Below are 15189 nucleotides of genomic sequence, written 5' to 3' on the forward strand. Positions count from 1 at the left end.
AAATTATTGGTGGTAATGACAAAAGTTTCAGTCTCCAGAGGTATTGGAAAACAGTCAGGACAGTGACTCTTTGATGGATGTGTCCCAACTAACTGCCTGTCCCAACTAAATAGCTTCTGTATTGCAGGACATCATGTCCAATATAAACTTAAAACAAGAAATAAGTTGAAAGTTTGGGAGAAAGACATCAAAATGTCTTTGCATGGACTCCCCTGAAGGAAGAAGTCAAACACATGAGAATATAGCTGTAAGTGAATAGATGAGAGTAGGACGTAAATGGCAGAGAGCAAGGACAATATAGAAGCAATAGTTAGATAAGTGGGCAGACTATCTTCTGTACAGTTGGTAGAAAATGTCACCACCTCTCATCTTTTTTCACCATTCATCATTGCTCTCCCCACAGCCAGGCCCTGTGAGCGTTCCCAGTCCTGCTCCAGGCAAAACCGACTGCAGTCGCGCGCATCCCTGGTGATAAAACGGTAATGAACGGTGGAGAAGGAGGGAAGGGAAAGGGCCTCCTTCAGCTGGAACATCTGTTTGCAGGGTGGATGTCTGTGATCTTAATGAAAGGGCATTACTTAATCTTAATCTGTGATCTTAATGAAAGGGCAAACTGTGTCAGTTTTAAAAGAGACCTGCGATATCCATAGGGCAAAGCATGGAGTCAAGAAAATAACTAGAAGTGTTGGGTCAGGTAAAAAATGGTACGCTGGCAGATTTATCATTTGTTCATGAGGCACAAAGTGGGGAGAGGGAAAGGGAATGGCAGAAAGCAGAAAACAATTCAGAAAGAGCAAAATATTTAGGAACCAGCAGGGTAGGGTCCTTTGAGACCTCAAATCTAAAACCCTTCTGTAGCAGGTAAGCACATCATGTATAATTCAAGTCACAAATTGCTCAACCTCCACTTTAACCCATTACGGCTTGTGGCTTTTGTTTTCCTAATCTCTTAATTGGAAGATTGTTCCAGAATTTCATGTTGTTTGGGACCATCTTATTAAGCTACACTTACTTCTGGACAATGTTTTGCTCTCACATTAATGTTTTTTAAAGCTATATTCATTCTTAATAATTGATACCTTTCCACCACTACCTCAGGTTTTTATACGGAACAATTGCATCCATTTTAGCTTTCTTTTTGGTAGGCCAAGGAAGCCAAACTTCCCTAATATATTTCTCTCTCAATATATTCTTTGTTCTCCTCATCACAGTAATAGCTCAGCATCTCCTACAGCATTAGAAAGTGTGCTTTAAACCCTCAGGGATGATTTGGATTTGAAGGGAAATATCTCGTTGAGAAAGGGATGCTTACAGGAATTGTGATAGAAGTATTTTCCTCAGTTGTAAACTGGCAAACAAATGCTGATAGCAGTGGTAAAGCCCATCTCTTCCTGCGTACAACAGCTGCCACATTTCCATACAAACTAGCTGTCTACCCACAGAGGAGTATGCTATCTGTAGACTAGATCTTGGTCAGTTATGAGAACTCTGTAGAAGCTCCACTAATGATATATATGTGTAAAAATATATTTACATGTACATTTAAAAAAAATGCATGAGGGTTTTGGTTTGGTTTAATTTTTAATTCAAATCCAAACTTTCAAAAATGACAAAGCAATAATTTAAGTGCATAAGAGCTGGGTTATGGGGGGAAGTGCAGAAAATAATTGGAATTTATTTTCTGCCAGCAAGAGAAACTACCAGGAAAGGACTCCAGACATAGGGGAAAATATAAGCACCTCAGAAAAACAGAAGCCTAGAGCAGAAGCTTGACTACATATGAGGTCAGAGGGGATGGTGAGAAATGCTGCAAGTCAAGCAAATGAAGCTATATGAAAGGTATTTCAGGGTTCTCCTGTCTGAAGACAAAGAAAAGGTCAGTGTTAGACTTTTAAAATACTGAAATTAGACACTCGTTGGCCAAAACACAAATGAAAATTTTAGCTTTGATCTTTAGATTGGAAAAGCACAGTAAGATGTGATGCAAAAGGCCAAATGTTTCTATGTGTATTAGCACCTTTGAAATGGAAGAGAAGTTCAGATCTGGATATGTTCCTAGCAGAATGCCGTTGTCACCTGGACCGTAACTATACTAATATAGTTTTTACTGCTGGTTACCTAGATAACATCCTAAGTCATCCAATGGCAGCCTTTGAGAAATGTTGGAGCAGGGATTCAGTACTGGGGGACTAGAAAAGATAAATGTGCCTGTTGTTAAAAGGCGGAGAGGAGTCAGGGACAGAGGGTGCAGTCACCTTAATGTTGACATTGAAATAAAACAAGTTTCTCAAACTTTTTTTAATGTATCTACAAGGTAATGAAGAGATGAATAATTAAGAATAAATAATGTCAAACTCATTTAATTTCTCTCTATGATAAAGCAGTAGAGCCTGCAAATAAAAAGAAAGTAGTAGTTCCCATTTATTTTGACTCGGATTAAAGGCTTTAATAAGTTGTCTTTTGTGACATTTCCGTAAGTAATGCAGATAAATGTGGTCTAGGAGAACCTAGTATACAGTAAATACAAAAATGGATTCGTGTTGCTATTGATTAATTGTCAATGACATGTTCTCAAAAATAAAAGATATATTGAGTAGAGTTTCTTTAGTCTGGTTCTGCTTTCTGCTTTTTACCTCGTGAACTTGATGATAAAATAGAGTAACTGGAGTCATTCTGCAGATGACACAAAACAGGGAAGGGACAGTGACGGACATCAAGATCATGTTTCAAAATGGTCTTCCTAAACTGGCAACATTATCTGCAAACTAAAAGGTGAAAATCAGTGTAGATGAAAAGGCATGACACTTACTCACAAGTAAATGATAGCAGTCCTGCAGAAAAGGATTTGCATTTTTTTTATTTGAAAGTACCATACTGATCAAAAGGTAATCCTTCCACTGGAATGTACTGGTAAAAAAAGTGTAGCCATTAAAATGAGCAGAGTCAACCTTATCCTTAGCTTAGCATTATCAGTCTCTCTGCTGGAACACTGGACTCCATGTGAGCAGTCCCCTTTCGAGGAAGGTTTGGATTCCTCAGAGTCTGGACAAAGTCATCGTGGGTGAGCAGAAGCGTAGGAAACATCCTCTGGAGGAAGAGTAAACCATGTGCAGTTCTTCAGCCTGCGGAGGAGAAGACAAAGGAGAACATGGAGTTTTCTATTATATAAAAGGCTGTTGCAGGAAAAATAAAGAAATAATCTGTTTTGTCAGTGGTGACCGTGAGTAATAAGGGTTCAAACTCCACCAAGAAAGACTCAAAGGAGATGTGAGAGAAACCTTTTGAAATGGCAGGTTCATGAAGCAGTGGAACGGATTGGATGAGGAGGTTTTGATTTTCTGTTACTGCTGGTTGATCAAATTTGTATCTGTAGTTTCTCCTGCATTTGGGAGTAAGGTGGATCAGCATTAAAAATATATATATTTCCTTAACCTGTATTTTTGTAAAGGTTTCTGACTTAATGACGGCACGGAACAGAAGTATTCAAGTTGAGGGAAGATAACTTAAGCAGTTACATTTACGTACTCCCCCGCTTGAATCTACCTTTCTTGAGAAAGAAAGTAAGGAAATATTTTCAGCATAATAACAACAGAAGTTGTCCAAACTGTAGAAATCTTTCTTCTTTCAGGAATATTCTTACCCGTATTGGGTAAGATTGGATTCAGACATATATGTGATTCAAGAGACATTTAATTTTGCAATATCTTAATATCTTTTTAATGCTGTATGAGGAATTTGAAATGTAGCAGTTGGTGACCTCAGATTAGGTTCAGACAGTGTATTAGTGCTCATTAACTTTCAGACAGAAGTCTGTCACTCACCTTTCTCTGATTTCATCTTTAGAGGGATCTTTTCTATATGACTGTCAGGATGATTTTATCCTTCTAACGCTAACTTTACTTTCCCCATTTCATCAAGGGTGGCCATCTGTGTTTTTTGCTGTAATCTCTATATACAGGAAAAGCCCTGTATAGCTTAATTAAAAATTCATTGCCATTTTGTTTGACAAAAAGCTAAACAATGCATTAAACTAAATTGTCCATTACACTTTTATTCAAGACAGTGTAATTACATGAAAAATAGCATTAACAATAAGAACAAAATTTATCATAGGATAGTGCTAATGCATTTATATGCAATGCAAGTAGGTTTAATTATAGTACGTTTAAGATTGGTATGCCAAAGGCAATAAACTTTACAACAACATACAAAAGTTTAATAAGCATGAAACATCATAAGAACAATGTAGACTAAACCTTTCTTGCATCCGAAAAGCTGAAATGCAAAGAAGTTTTTATTTATTGCCTCAGGTAAAAAAGTCTGTAGAAACAGATAAGTGATGACAAAGCTTTGATGTTAATAAACCCAAACGGAAGTCAAAAATCAAAGTGTGTAAACGGCTAGGTTATAAAAAGAAAGATGACAGAGTTATACCCTGTAATTAGGTGTAATTTGTGCTTTTGGCACAGCTATTTGTCCTGCATGAATGAGAGGTTGTCTTATGTTTTCTTGTCCCTGTATAATAGAATTGCAGTACTGGCACATCCCACTTTAAACCTCCCTTGATTTTTTTTTTTCAAGAGTATTTGAAAGCTGCATGCATATTGATTCCCTCTCATGTTAGTATTACTGTCAGTTTGCCACTCCTCGTACTTGAAAATAATCATAAGCTGAGTGTTTATAAAACACATGCAGCTAGAAACAGAGTAATAATTTTAGTAAAATATAGGCAAATCACAAAATGAGTTTCTACCACGGGTATAAATCATGGAGATACTTACATGTTATATGAGTAAATTACATCAAGACTAGAAAATTAATAATCCAATTTTAATTATTTAATGAGTTGTTCTGTTTAGCAGCTGCGTAATTGGCAGTCTCATCCATATTTTAAACTGTTGTGGAACAAATTGCTGTTAATTAAATAATTTCATTTAGTTGATTCCTGTCTTTGTTTTATGGTGTCTCTGCATGAGACATCAAATTTGCAGCGCTAAAACCTATTTTACAACCATCTTTCTGTGCCACACACTGGGAAAGTTTTAAAAGAAATAATTTCTTGTACTTTCAGTATTGTGAAGAATCTGTGAAAAAAGTCTATTGATTCAGATAAAACTGCTAATATATTAATAGCTATATATCTATACAGGTATCAGTTGTTAAACTTTCCTGTTTAGAAATAATTATTGCGTTTTTAGACATGCTAAATGGTCTGTGCCTTTATGAAACTACCCCATGGCTGGGTTCTGATCCGTGGTTTTAATCTCTGTTGTGAAGTTCACAGATGTCATTTGATGGGGTGCGAAATCCCTGGGCAGAGGGGCCAACCTCTCTGTTGGCCATATTGCATGTTTCAGGTTGTAAACCCATGATGTGCACTGCAAGGATGGACTGCTCCAGCAGTGCAAAGCCACTTGCTGAAGCTTCTTTCTCTCCTATACATGAAAATACATGAAATAAAATTAAAAATTAGCGTACCTTTTACCTTGACCTATATGTATTTTTGCTTTGTTTTCAATGTCTGCCTTTTTTTTTTTTTACTTGAAATTTGAGCCTGCTGCATTCAGAATATTCTCCAATGAACACTGCAGAGTGGTTGCATTTCAGCATTCCCTGGTGGCACGAGCTGGCTCTGTGCCTCCTGGCCATAACCTTCTGTCTCCTATTAGATCCTTGCGAGGATGTGTGCTTACACTGCAGTGCTTAAATGTGCCCCTTTCTTTTCACTTGCTTTTCCAGTTCGTGGAGCCTTTTTTCATGAATTCCACCTTGGAGGACAAGCTCCCTGGTGGGGAAGAGAGCGCTCTCTTGATTCAGGCATCTCCTTTCTGTTTGGGTCAGGGGGCTGCAGTTTCCCATCTGGGGTCTGTGTTCATTCAGGAGTGAGGTATTCCTTCCTCCCAGCTGACACTGTCATATGCCTGTCTTCCCTCCAGTGTCTTCCCCACTCCTGGAACTGGAGGAGGATTTGCCAAGTCTGTAGCCTCTTCTGCTGTTAGAGGAATAATCTTCTTGTTATAAAACCAGTTATGTAAGTATTTAATTTCAAAGGTCACATTTGGTAAGCTAAAGTGGTTGTCTAAAATTTCTGGAAGCCTACATGAGATATTTAAAAAAAAAAAAAAAAAAAAAGGCAAATCCCCAAACTCTTATTCAAACTTCTGCCCATGCTGTCAGTACTTCAAATTAGCTTCAGAAGATTTAAGTAAAAAGCCACAGTATATGAATAAGATGCTACTGAAGTAACTTCCAGTCTTATTTTTGAGATTTGGTTGGATTCAGTAGAATTCCTAAACCCACACAGAGTGTGATGGGAGCACAGCTTTCAGCAGAAAGTCAGCAATAGTCCCATGATCTGGTAGTTTCATATGCAGCTGCCTGCAGACAGACTATAAAATATTTTCCACATCACTAAGTGATTTCTGTAGCCTTAAAATTTTAAGAAAAATTCAGACGAGCTGATACGCTGTGTATATTCAACAGGTGCCAGAGGTGCACATTCTTCTGCCTTATCTGAAGAACCAGTCTGTCTTTTAAATGCATTCTGATCAGTTTGGGGTTTAGTGATGTGTATTTGTCATTTAATCTCAGAAGTCAGAAAATGCCAGAAAATCTAAGTGTGGTACATGCTGATCAGTTACTTAAAGGCTTTTTGTTTTCCTCTTTTTCTCCCACTGAGCCCTGCTTTTTAATTTGATCTGTAGCCTCTAAGCTGCATTTTCTATCTGCAGTGGAATGAAAAGATTTGACCTGTAGTTCTCTGATAAGTCAAGTGGTAGATCTGTGCTCCAAATGGTTTAGCTCATTATCTTTTCTCCTGCTAACATTGTGAGTTAAGCATTCCCAGACAGACTTGTTTAAATCTGTTTCTTGGGCCCAGATATATGCTAACAATTGTCGGGATTCTTGATGTGCCAGCCCTCGTTAAGAATTAACGTGATTTTGGAGCTACTGGCACTGCTCTCTCCTAACAAGTTGACAACTCACGTTTAGTTAGCAAAATCAATTCTACATTTTCTAAAGCCTGCAGTCCACAGTCGTAAAAATGTGCTTTAGCTTAGGGTTGGAAATTCCCTCTCGGTGTTTCTGATCATTATTTGCTTTCCTCTCTCGCTTCCCCTTCTTCCCTATTTAATTTTAAATTTAAAAACTTTCCAGATCTGCCTGAGCAAAGGTTCTTGCTCGCGAGCATCCTGTGCCAGGTTCGATTTTCCCCCGAGCCATCTCCTGCACCAGCGGGCAAAGGTGGGGCTGCGATGCAGACAGGACGTGGACCTCCCTGAATCCGAGCAAAGCCCTGGCCCCTCTTGTAGCAGCTCACAGCCTCGTGGTGAGGCAGGACAGAGGGGCACAGAGTCATTTAGGCTGCAAAAGACCTCTAACATCATTGAGTCTCCAGACACCATCGCTCTGCGACTCTTCAGGTCAACCCCAGATGTCTGGTGAATCTGTATGACTGTTGAGGGATGGCTGATAATTTATTTGGGACTTCCATATAGTCTTCCTATGAGGAATTCCATTTGCCTTTTAATTGCCTGAATTCATTATGTTGTGGAGAAGAATCTGAAAATTCTTCTTTTGAAGTTTTCTTTCTGTTTGAGGTGAATGAGCTTCTGAGATTTCTGTCTAATTGTGATATATAAAAATAGAACTATTTTTGCTGGATTTTGAGTGGAGCCATTTCAAATTAAAACATAATCAATTTTGAATTAAGAAGGTTTTCCCTTATTTTGTTCCCATAGCTTGGTGCAGAAGTAGATAGAAGCATACCTTGCTATGACTTCTGCTGTTTGGAAAAAAAAATAGCATGCATCTGAAGTGTTGGTATTTGACAGCTGTCAGATTTTCTAAATTTGTGTATACACAATATGACAGTAATGTACTCTGTTAAAACTGGTTATTTCAAGAGTCTTATTCTGTTGAGGTACTGCTACTCACTGCGAAGGAAGAATTGGGCTCTATGTATGCAGATTGTAGCTTTGCATAGACACCTAAGTCAATGCTTAAATATATATATATATATATATATTATATATACTGATCAATCCAGGTGTGGATTTTTTGATACTAATAGTAAGATGTTTATCCATTATTCTAATCTGTGATTCAAAGATCGAAGCCGAAATTCCTTTAAGTGGTATATTCTTTATTGCAGCGCTGGATGCACGGGGGATCTCTCCACCTATCGTGCATACCCAAAGCGGAAAGAAGTCTTGAATTTATACAATCAATCTATCAATATTCTACAAGCACCTATACATATGCATTACCTATCCCCGCCTTCCCTCGCTTCTCATGCTAATTAGCCTTTTGGCACCTTGCGCCTGCGTAGAGACTCCCAAGAATTGTGGGCAGGGGTCTTTGGGACGTGGGCAGGGGTCTTTGGGAGGAAGATCCCGAGTCCTCCTCACAGTGTACTTTTCACCTTTGGTCAGGAATCTGCTGAATTGGCACGTTTCTTAATTGCGAGAGCTGGTTGTTGCTAATTCTTCCGTTTGTTGTATCTTTATAATGAATTCCAATGTCCAATTTTGAGATTTATAGTCCTTACATTTGTTTCTCTGTCCGTCTGCCGCTTCCTTATCATGAGTTCCAGTGTCTTGTTTCGAGATATACAGTCCATGTCTGGGGATTGTCCTTGCCTCCCCAATACCTCCTTAATCAATCCCCCCTTTTCTTTTCCCATGCAAATTCTTTTGCATCAGATACTTTCATTATTTACAGTAACACAACAAAGCAGGCATCTAAACAACATGCACACAACTATTCCTAACACTACTAATGTTATAGAGCAATGAACACTTGTTTCAAACATTGGAAATTGGGCAACCAGGAGGTTAACTTATTCCATATTTCACTAAAACTCCATGAAAGATCATCTTTACTGATCTCATGTAGGACCCTTGTCTGCTTCCATATTTCTTCCAGGTCGGTAGAGATCCTTCCACTCTGATCTACATACACACAACAACTTGTGTTTATTACTGTACAGACTCCCCCTTGAGCGGCCAGTAACAAGTCTAGGGCCATCCGATTTTGTAATACTACCTGTGATAAACTAGATATCTCTTCTTGTTGAGCCTTTATAGCATCCAGAGTTTTGTTTTCTAACTTCTCTATAATTGCAGAAATATTAACTATTGCCTTTTCCAATTCACTCACTCCTAACCATGTGATAAACCATCGAACAAAACTATGAAAAGCGGTGTGTCTCTCTATCAATGGATTGTTAATTTTTTGTCTGATTCTCCAGATATGATTTCTCAAGTAACCTCGAGGCACTACATCATGTACTGTCATATTGGGGACTACTGCTCCAAGAGTGCAGGTTCCCTTCCAGTTCTCGGGCAAGACCTTACGGGCTGTATCATTGCATAACCAATACCACCCTTTTCCTTCTGGAACCGGCCAGCTGGTTGAATTTGCCCAACCGCTAGTTGTACTAATATCAATTGTTTGATTACAAGATGTCTGATTTCCCACATAAGTAGTACCCGTATTTATACAATCCTGTTTTCCCATACCCTTAGGCGGGTTACACCTTTGTACACATACATAGTAAGATTCCAATGGCACGAAGCTACTAACTTCTAGTTCCAAAACTTCTTCATATTTTTTTGACCCCAAGATGTGTTTTCCCACAAATTAGTCCAAGATAAGTTTGCAGGCAAGGGAATCCTGATTAACGATACACCCTTATTCCCATGCTGTGGCAGATGGGTGCATACCCAACAGTTCGTCTTATTAATTACTTGAGAAATTGTTTGTATCAGGGACAGGTGTAAGTTCTCATCCCAAACTGCCCACCCCGAATCTGAGAACTACACCCCTGCAATCATTAGGATCTGGAAAACCATAATTTTGTTGGTCCAATTGGAGTGGTGGTCCATATCCTTGCCAGGGCCTTCTTCACCCTTGAATCGTGGATCCAAGCTGCTTGCTCCTTAATCTTAATGGCGGTGCGTGTTGTCAGTAATACCTGGTATGGTCCCGTCCACTTTCCTTCCGTTTTTCCTCTAGGGGTTGTCCTGAAAAAGTCTTTATATATATAATCCCTGAGCTTAAAAGGGTGGATTGGTTGATCCAACCGTCTAGCCCAGGTCCTGAGAACAAATTTATGTACTTTATTTAATTATTTCTGAAGTTCAGTTATATATGCATATAAATATTCTCATCCTAACTGCGTTCGATCCTCTCCACTAAATAGAAATGGATACGGCCTTCCATATAAGATTTCAAAGGGACTCAAATTCCCTTTTATTCTAGGTTTAACTCAAATTCTAAGTAATGCTAAAGGGAGGGATTGAGGTCATGACAAATTAGATTCTTGTCCGATTTTAGCTATTTGTTGTTTAATTAAATGTTTCATTTTTTCTACCTGTCCACATGCCTGCGGTCTATAAAGAGTATGCAGTTGTCTTTAGAATATCTTTAGAATCTTACTTATCTGTTGTACCACTTGCACACAAAAATGTGAAACTCTATCAGAAGACATGGCTACTAGAATCCCAAAGCATGGTATTATTTCATTTAACAAGACTTTAACCACTTCTTCTTGCTTTGTTCTCCCCAATGCCTCCCCAATACCTCCTTAATCAATCCCCACTCAACCCCTCCGGGACCCTCAGCCGAGCGCCCCCAGCACCTCTACGACCCCATTTCCCCCCAGGTTCTTTATGAACTGTTCCAAAGGGGCATGCCTCGGGGGGCAGAGAGGGGGATGTAGGCAGCTTTTTGGGGGGCTGGCAGCCCGGTGCGGGAGGCGGTGGAGCTGCGGGCCCGCCCAGGGCCTGCCCGCGTCGCCTGGGGCGAGCTCCGCAGCGGCGGCCGTTGCTCCAGCGGCGGCCATTGCTGCAGCGCCTCGGCCGGGAAGATGGCGCCGCCCCGCGTCAAGTGCTGCCAGAAGGTGCTGTCCTGGTTGCCCGTGGTCTTCATCGCCTTGGTCGTGGCCTGGTCCTACTACGCCTACGTGGTGGAGCTGTGTTTGTGTGAGTGCGGGGAGGCAGGGAGGGAAGGACGGGAGGGTGAGGGGGCTGCTGCCGCCCGTGGGGGACCCCTCGCCTCCCATGGGGGACCCCTCGCCGCCCTCACGGAGCCTCTCCCCGGGCATGAGGAGACGGCGCAGCCCTCGAGGGGTTCCTTTTGCCCCCGAGGGGGTTTTGTTTTCCCTGCCCCGGGGGTGGCAGAGGAGCCGGGTTTACCTGTTGGCTGTGTGGAGGGAGGGGGCTCGGGGGGGCTCTGCCCGCCCTCAGGCACCTCACGGCGGCCGAGGCGGGCACAGCGTTTGGGGACGGGAACCTCAGGGGGACGATGAGGGGCAGAGACCCCAACCCTGAGACTTCCACAGGGCCCCTCAGGATCCCTACCGGGGCCCTGGGGGGGTCCCTGCCCCTCACAACTCCTGCCGCCCCGGAGAAGTTTCCCCTTCCCCTCCCTATTCCGATTATTTGCAGCCGATCCGGAACTTCCTCGTGTACCACACAACTACTTCAACGCCTCTCGCTGCGCTCCCTTTTGCCCCTGCTGATGAAGAGTCCCGGCCCCCGCTGTCATTGAGGTGTAATTGGGTTGGAAACATCCTCCCTAAGCGGGATTTGGGGCTTAGGGGCTTGTCGGGCTGCGTCAGGGCTCGTGGTGGTAGGGTTCGGCGTTACATAAAGCTCATTTGCAGTCGGTGTCGGTCAGGAGGATATTTACCCTTTTCTGGCTTTGCGGTCTGGTTCAGGAGGATGTTTACCTGTGCAGGAGAAATGTAAAAATACGGGGATACACAACCGGACTTGTTGAGCCAGGGCTGTTTTCAGCTGCGTGCGTAGGTGTGCTCGTGTCTGGGTCCCTACTCTTACCGCTGTTCATGTTACATACTTGCTTTGATAGCCCTAAACTTGTAAAGATAACTGGCCTTTAGAAATAATCAAGGTATTGGGTGGTTTTTTTTTGGTCCACAGTACTCAGTTCTTGCCTAACTTCTGGATAATACTGAGGTTTGGAGGGCATGAGTGGTTGCTACAGCAGTCCTGAGGGGGGCTGTGTGAGGTTATGGACTTATGTTTGTTTTACAGTTGTGATTGAAGTCTGACTGTTCCAGCAAAAGGCAGACCAGGAGTACGTGTTTCTTCTCATAAGTAAAGAACAGAAATTCAAGAGATGAAGTGACTTGCCCAGGGTCTCGCTGGTGATCTCTGGCTGAATCAGGGACAGGACCTCAATCCTTCAGCTCTGCATCCTGATCACAGAGTGGGTCAGGGCTGGTTGCTGGTGAATCATTTTCTTCAGAAAAATGTCTTTGGCCCTGATCTTACGGAAGACCTTTGCAGGCATAGAGGGCTGCAGAGAGTCCTGCCAAATTCAGCACGGTTTCATTTGCGTGAATTATTGAAAGGGCTGGTTCCTGTTTATGTGAGAACTTTCACATCTATAAATCTGGTTTCTAGACGTCTGGCACTTCTTGCTCGCAAATCAGCTTTATTTTTAACGTCTGCAGATGCAGGCTATTAAGAAAAAGTGGTCATTTAGTAAGAAAATTACCTATTGATTTTTATTGCTGTCACTGACAGCAGTTGTTAAATGTCAAAATGATACTTGGTGACCAAGATTTGTTTTTCTATGATTTTTTTTTCTGATTTATTTTTTATTACTATTATTTTTAACCTTCTGTTGAATTTTCTGTGTACTTTTGATGAAAGGTCAACTCCTCAAGGAAGAGGAAAGGTATTTTTTCTGAGCTTGTTTGTGGTTGAGTCTCCCCCCTGCCTCCCCCAGTTCTTTCCTTCCCCTTTTTTGACTTCGCTGTTATGCTGCATTTGAGTTCAAACAAGCACAGAGAGGATTTATTGCAAAATACAGGATTTTCTGTTTCTTTTGGCAGGTATGTTTACTTTCTCCCCGTGCTCCATATGTTTTATTTTGGCTTGAAAACTACTGCAGTGTGTACTGTGAAGAAGAGCTAGGATGCAATTAATACACTGCTAATGAATGAAGTGACATTGGTCTCTGCAGATGTGCCTGTACAGCAGGCGCAGAAGCAGGGCTTTATGTCTTGTTGCGCTTCTGTGGCTGCCTTTAGCAAGGGGCACAATACGCAGCTGATGTGTGCCTGGGTAAAGGAAAGACAGGAGGAAGAAGGAAAGTTTTAGAAAAGAGGAAACAGACTAGAAAAATATGTGTAAAGACTGAGTAATACAGAAACTGTAGCCACACAGACACCAGTGGTTTTTTATTTCCAAGGTTATTCGTAAAGGTTAGGTAATTATTAAGATGTGAAGCTTACAAGGAAACAGGAAGAAAGAAAGAAGGCCTTTGTTCCCCCCAACTATTTCTTCCATCCTGTTTGTTTTCCTCCTTTGAGTCCCTGCGCATGAATTCAGAGTTAAACATATGTATTCAGTTAGTAGGTGTAGTAGGAAGCCAAGTGTAATGTAGTATCAGGAAATATTCTTACTAATCAAAGTAGAAGACGGTGTAGTAAATCGGGGTTGCTTCTTCTATCCCGTCATTCCTTTTTCCTTTCAGTTTTGCTTCCCAGCACTGCTTGCCCCACACTCCTCCTCTAGGACATTCCCCTACTCCTCAGTGTCCCGTGATTGGTGTCTGAAGCACTCGGGTTTGCTCTGTAATTCAGCACCAGTATGCGTTTACTTGGTTATGCCACTTCTACAACTTAATTATATTACTGACGTACAGCCTGTGAACACCAAGGAGGAATGGTATGGGCAAGATGAAAGGAGGTTCCCAGTATGAGCTCTTCTGTTGTTTTCCTCCTGTAGAAACAGCGTTGCGTTTCTCAGAAGCGTTGCAGCAGTACCTGGGTGAACGCTGGCCGTTTTAGAGCCCTGTTGCTGTGTAGTTGTGACCCAGCTGGTAAGCTAGCTATTAAGCTAATGGAAGGGTGAAAATGCCCTTTTCTCACCAAATGGATAGAAGGCGAGGGAATGTCAGCAGAGTAGTAAGAAGTGTGAACACGTAACTGAAGGCAGTGCAAAAGGCTTGTGGCCACATCTCATTCAGATTTTCTTCAAATGCGTTAAAGGAGAAAAACATGAATGAACACTCTCTTACTCGATTCTTTTTTCTTTCTGCATGTAGCTTGCAGGGAGCTCTGTCTGCAAGAAAGCACACCTAGAAATACGCTGTAAAATAGCTTTTCATTAGTCTAAAACCACTTCTTGTGTTCTTTCTTGTTATCAAAACATGTTTTGCTTTTAACATCGCTTTTGCAAACAACGGCGTTATTGTGTTGGTAGTGAATTGAACCGATTGTTTCTGGTCGCTACATCCCCTCAGAAGCTCAGCGTGAGCAGAGCTCTTCTCCTGGGGCTCATTTTCACTTCGGGCTGACTTGCATTTCATTACCTCTCCCTCCATCCTCAAAACCTTTTTGTGGGTGAGCAGCTGTAACGCGGCCTGGCCAGACCTCGTTCAGAAGTTGCTGTTTTGACGTTTGTAGTAAAAGTTAGTGGGTGAAACCAGCCTGTTTCATACAGACAACGCTTTGACTGAAGCACTGGCAGAATTCAGTAGTGCAATCTGCACTGAGAAAAATGTTATCTTTGGCTGAGTTTCCTGCAGATCGTAACTAAGGTCATTGGATGCTTTTACATATAAAAACAAAAATCTTGTTCAAGGTAGCATTTTACTTCTCTAGCTAAAACTATGTTCTGAAACCTCAGCCCAGAAGAGCCAGGACTAGTTACAAGGAGAATGGCTTGGTTTAGGAACCTACTGGTCTTTTATAAATGTTTCTATGTCTTAAATTCCTCAAAGCCTGGAAAACTGTGATTTTGAAAGCTGCAGGAGTAATTAGCTTTGCGTACTTTCTTAGCACCTACTTGCAGAGCAGTTTGCTTTTTTTAGTGCAGTGTAATATCTAATGTGTCTAAAATCTTGGCAAACAAAGCAGTCTGTAATTTGGGATTCATAACATGGTACGAACTTAACTGGTTATTCTGAAGGCTGCAGCAGCCCTTTTAGGGAGGGAGATGGCTCTGATTTCCCCAAAGCATTGTCAACACGAGAAGCCCTCTGTGATCTATTGTAATGCTCCCGTTTGAAGAGTCTGTTGCATACACAGCAGGAAGGTGATCCCATCTGCCTCCTCAGGAAGAAACCCAGGAGAAATCTCTGCCCAAAATGTGACTGCAGTAGTTATCAAGCAGTGGCAGTGTGGTGGAAGCAGCAGCAGCTCAGTAA

General features: G+C 41.6%; 1 protein-coding gene across 9 annotated transcripts in view; it reads left to right on the forward strand.

Annotated features, from left to right (window-relative positions):
* LOC101792807 (zinc finger DHHC-type palmitoyltransferase 20) overlaps positions 1–15189 on the forward strand; it is an 87883-nt gene that overhangs the window by 39466 nt on the left and 33228 nt on the right. Inside the window, exon 2 of one of the 9 annotated variants that reach the window (XR_011806490.1) lies at positions 5937–6031. The exons of 5 other annotated variants lie outside the window; for them this stretch is intronic. The gene's annotated coding sequence lies outside the window, so the exon portion shown is untranslated. Of the gene's footprint in view, positions 1–39; positions 480–5936; positions 6032–8284; positions 10989–11264; positions 11558–15189 lie in introns of those variants that run through there. 3 more of the 9 variants (XR_011806492.1, XR_005263658.2, XR_011806491.1) reach the window with 3 other exon arrangements.

This window comes from Anas platyrhynchos, chromosome 1 (assembly GCF_047663525.1).
Source record: "Anas platyrhynchos isolate ZD024472 breed Pekin duck chromosome 1, IASCAAS_PekinDuck_T2T, whole genome shotgun sequence".
NCBI classification, from domain to species: Eukaryota; Metazoa; Chordata; class Aves; order Anseriformes; family Anatidae; genus Anas; species Anas platyrhynchos.